Below are 5,820 nucleotides of genomic sequence, written 5' to 3' on the forward strand. Positions count from 1 at the left end.
ATACACCAATGTGAGCCATTGCGATCTTTAGCAAAAAACGTTTAAGTCTATTGCAACGAGGCTCTGATACCGATTTTTGAAATTAGTGTATTCCCAAGAGGGGGGTGAATTGGAATTTTAAACTTCTTCCTAGGTTTATCCAAATCAACAACAATAAAATACAACCTAGGGTCTGTCTATATAGTCATAACTCAATCAACACATGTACAACATATAATGAATCAGACATACAACATACATGTGTCAAAAATGAAAGTGCAGAAAATAAATTGCGAAAATATAAACTACACGCACGATATGTTATCGGGGTTCTGCCCATACTGCCTATGTCCCTACCTTAACTTGCAAGTCCGAGGATTACCACTATTGCTCACTTAACAGGTGGAGCGGCACCATTTACAACAAGGTCAAATTACCAGGGCTAACTTTAACCTTTACAAGTTCTCCTTACGGGGCGGAGAAGACCCTAACAACTAATCCTTATGGGCTAGATCAAACCCCCTCAGACCACGCCTGGAATACAATAGAAAATTTAAATTTGCATACAAATAAAGGTGCTTCTAATAATGTACCAATACGCACAAGTAATAGCTAATGCACTTCCAAATGATAGATATATAAGCTAGGTGAAGATAAGTAAATCTACTCTCAATATTATGTCAATATGCAATCAAAGTGTGAGAGTGTATGTGTTAGTGATCTTTGAATCAAATAACAATTTCTATCACAATGTGTATCAAAGATCAAAACCACATAGTCAAAATTCTCAAAAATGATTTTCAAAAACCAAGCACACGAGATATTTTGAAAACAAAGATTGTCAAAAATATTTTTCTTCAAAAAAACACAAAACAAGCTTAAGAATCTTGCAATAAAAGTGTAAAGAGTCACAAGCTAATAAAAAGTTTCCCCACAAAATAAATTTATGAACTAAATCTATGTGGAAAAACATTGGGCTTAACTCTCAATAAAAATCAATAATCAATCACAACAATGAGAGTATAAGCTAGTATAGGAAGTGTGGGTGATCTCAAAGATACTCTCGCTCAATAAGATTTTGTAAGGAAATGAGTATATATAAGGTATTTAGGCTTGAATGGGGAAAGGAATTTTAGAGAGAAAAATTTTTAATCTAATCTCTAATCACTCTCGAATTTTTGCAAATGAAGGCATATATATAGCCTTCACTAAAAATATGACCGTTAGGATATAGAGGGAATAATTAAAAATGTTTTAAAGAAGTTTAACCCAAAATAACTCAGTTTTACCCTTAATAACCTGTGGTAAAAATAGGCCAACCTGAGAGGTTCGAGGTTCGACCAACCAGATTTGACGTTCGGTCGACCATATCAATAAGTTCGGTCGATCAAGGCATTTTTGAACTAAGGTTTTGGTTGACCATATTTGAGGCGATTTTGAGCCTCCAAGGTTCGGTCGACCGGGCCAAGTTCAATTAACCAAATTTAGAGGTTCGGTCGATTGAGTCATATTACAACTATAGGTTCGGCCGACCAGAGCGTTGGGAAATCCCCACGTGCCAGTTCGGTCAACCAGAGCATTGATGTTCATTTTAAGATTGGTTGACCAGATGGTCAACTGTTTGACCCTGGGGAGGTTCGGTCGACCGAAGTTGCTCTGATGTTAGGGTTCGATCGATCGAACACACTAACTTTGTGCATTCAAGTCCTAATCTCATTTGAAGTCACCCCTATTCACATAATAATTAATTCTAAGTTATAGGGGACTTGTTATGAGGTGCTTGGGGACCTAAGGTCAGTCTATAGCCTAGGATTTTAAATTAAGCCCAAAAATTTGGCGTCGCTCTACCGAAGGGTGATCCCTAAGGTCATTTTATGGTCTTTGAGCTTATAGTCCCTACCATGCATGTCATGCATTAATTATTACAAACTTTGGATTATAATTACAGAACCGAATGATAAATATGAAACATATAATACAACTTAAAATAAACAAGGACTTCATGCTCTGCTCCTCTACATTTCCATGGAATGCGCCGAATGATGTGCTCATTTAAGTGCTTCTCGGCTTCCAAATTGCATCATCATCTAAGCTAACTAAAACATAAACCTACTCAAATACTCAAAGCACATAGATGAGATACTGTGGTTTGTCATAATCAAAACAAGGATCTGACCAAAAAGTTAACAGATCCTATGGACACTAGTTCTACCCCTTGGAGTGATGATGAAGAATTTGAGGAAGGCAGTGAGGAAGGTGATGAAGAGGAAGCTGAAGAAGAAGAAGAAGAAGAAGATGATGATGATGATGTTGATGGTAACTGAATTATTTGTCACTTTGTGTTGTACTAATAACTCTCTATGTATTAGCTTTGTCTTCTATTGCTTTGTTTGTTTTTGTTTTTTAGTTTGAATTGTAATTCCATTACTTATGACTTTGTGTAATATGACTGCTTTTTATGCTAAGACTCTTTGTGCCTATGCAACTCTTTTCTTCTTTATTGATGTCAAAGGGGGAGAGATATTGAGCAAACATGAGAAAGCAAATATGAAAAATGAGCATATAACAAATATGTCAAACATATAAATCTTGGCATATAGCATGGGAGAGTAAAAGCAAAAATGAAAATAAGAACATAAGAAGAACAAGACTATAAGCATATATGTTGACATGTTCTATAATGCAATATACTTGATTTAATCATTTTTTTTCATATTTTTTAAAAGGCATGTTTATTATAAGGTGGAATCTTATCAAGGTTCTTTCATCTTTGCTCCTTATTTAACATCATCAAAAAGGGGGAGATTGTTGGCCTAACGTGACTTTTGAATCTCGTTTTGATGACAACAGATAAAAGTTGATTTAATATATTTTGTTAAATGATGATATTTCAGGAATGCTTGAATGACAAAGTTCAAAAGATCAAAAGAAATGCAAGTTCAAGAGCCATAGTCCATTACCAATATGATCAAAGAAAACCTAAGTAGATCAAAATGTTCAAAAGCATGTGGAAACCTAAAGTTGACTCAAGCTCAAGTTTAAGAGGATTCAAAGCAAAGACTCATATGAAGGCTTCAAGCTTAGAATGTTCAACGCTTTAAGATAACCTATGTAAGTACTTTCATACTAAATATCATGTGGAAATGTTTTGAAGCTCATTAGGGGTTATCATGGACTTAGAGACCTTGTTTTAAAATCCCCAAAAAATGTTTTTATAAGTAACAAAGCAAGATGGCTAAGTGTTTTTGAAAAATAACCTGAAAAACAGAAATTATAACTGTTCAGGCGACTGAAGATTAGCCTCAAGCACCTGAGGATTTTCCTGAAGAAATTATGAAGAGAGAGATAAAGAGAGAAAAAATAGAGATATAAGGGAGTAAAAAAGGGATCAAGAGAGAGTCAGATAGAGTGTGTGTGAGATAAAAGATACAGAGAGAGATAGAGGTGGAGCAGAAAGAGACAATGAGATGAGAAAGTCAGAGAGAGAGAAAGGTGGAGCAAAGATAGAGAGTAAGATGAAAGAGTAAAAGAGAGAAAGTATACTAAACCGGATAATTATAGAAATTAAATAAAAAGGAAGTAGAGAAAAATAAAATTTCAAAAGGATGCAGCAGGGTCTCGTCGACGAATTGCCTACTTAGGCACGTCAATGAGGACGCGTGTCTCGTCGATGAAAAGAAACCGAGAAGGGTGATTTTAGGGCCTAAAATTCATCGACGAGGGTACAAGTTCGTCAACAAACTCCCTTCTTGTCTTCTTCGACAAGATGACATGAATCGTCGACGAGGCCACGTGGCCAAAGGTCTATAAATAGCAAAAAATCGAGATTCAGCAAGAGAAATTTATTTTTCTCTATTTTTTCTCTCCTGCTCGGTTTCTCTCCCCTTCTCTCTAGATTTCTTGCCTTGTTTCTCCCCGTTTCGCTGATCACAAGCCACCACGTTGATCCTAGGGAGATTCTCCACAAGTTTGTTGGAATAAATTATTGGTTTGGCCAACTTGGGCACCATCCGAAAACTAGGGTAAGTAGATTATTATGATATTTTCAGTATTACCAGGCTTACCTAAGTTTAGATTTTGTGTTGTATGGAAATATACTAGTGTTCTATGTAATAAATTAAGATGTTATGATTTCAAGATTAGGGTGTTTTTGGGACCCTACAGACATGGGTTGAGGACCCCAATGAATATTTCTTGGAGCCCAGGTAAATTATAGTTCAGAAAATTACAAGTATGTAGGTTTGGAGAAATATAGTTGATTTATTAGAAATATGTATATATGTATTATTTCAGGATTTAAGGGATAGTACGCCGTGAGAATGAGGATAGAGTTGGAGGAGAGCCTCCCAACCAGTTAGGTAAGGGAAATATGCTATGCTAGTAAATTCAGAAATATTATTAGTAAATTATAGTATTTGTTTGTTAAGGTACATGGTATAAATTATATAGTTTTTCAGATTTTAGAACATGAGTTTTATTAATTGTGTGGCCTGAGTAGATATTTGTTTAGTACAGAGTTTATATAGTTTTTCAGAATATTATAATTTATAGTGTTTTTGCATAGCAGCATGTTTTACTAGATTTTACAGAATTGTGAATTATAGTGTATATATAGATAGATATATCTTACAGACCAATATTTACCAAACAAATATTTTACAAATATTATATAGACAAATATTTTACAATATTTACAGAATGGCATGATTTCCAAAAACCATAACACTTAGACATTACAGATTATTTCAGTCAGATATTACACTCAGACATTACAGTTTTTTAGTCAGATATTATAGTATTTTCAAATAAGATTTATAGTATTATGGTTATTTTGGAATCATGATGAAAACAGTAGGATATCTATAGAAATAGTATGTAACGACTTGTTATAATTTAAATTTATATTATTTTTTTCTATATATACTGTTATTCACATATAAGCTGAAATTACACTGCTCTGATACTTTCTATTTCAGGTCTAATTATCCATCTAAGCAGCGAGAAGCTGTAGTCATATATTCTCAACCATACACAAAATTTTACAATACCAGAGAGCTAGATTATCCTCAAGTTACATGTATATAACTGAATAGGGCTATACAAAAATATTTTCTACCCCAAAAGATACTCACCCTACTGACAGGGTAGCACTGAAGCCCTTTACCTGCAAGCTTGATTAGCTCGCCTAACTGGATCACCTGAAAAATGTCAATTTAATGGGATGAGATGACGCTCAGTAAGATGAAATATGCTATTACTAGTGTGTGGCAAATAAGTTACAATATAATTGTTTGATTCTATATAATCATGTATAACTGAATCTGTAAATACTGTACAAATAATATAAACCACCACCTATATCCATGTTGCTTAACATATCTATATTTTAGGTTTCTACTCATAATACTTCTAATGTACATAAGTATATTCTCTGTTTTTGTAAAACTATATATACATAATAATAATTGAAAAACTTCCCTGGATGGATAGTTGTATGTCATGATTTAACCCCTCATGACAAGGTTGTACAGCCTATTGGCGGGATCTATCACTGGCTGGCCTACCAGGATAAACCACTATACTCCGTCAGTCAGATTGGCCCTCCTTAACCTATATCTAATGGGGAGTCTGTCCACAACATAGGCACGATCGATTTATCTACCACATATTATCTGAATATGTGGTTGCACTCTGAACTGTATATAGCTACGGTACCGTGCTTTGTAAACTGCATCTATAGTAGTCCATCAGGGTCTGATACCATATAGTACGTTTCTGTATATAACTATCCGTTTTACCATGATTATGTAATAGTTGTATTAACCATGACGCTAAAATAAA

This window comes from Malania oleifera, chromosome 11, assembly GCF_029873635.1.
Source record: "Malania oleifera isolate guangnan ecotype guangnan chromosome 11, ASM2987363v1, whole genome shotgun sequence".
In the NCBI taxonomy this organism is placed as follows: domain Eukaryota; kingdom Viridiplantae; phylum Streptophyta; class Magnoliopsida; order Santalales; family Ximeniaceae; genus Malania; species Malania oleifera.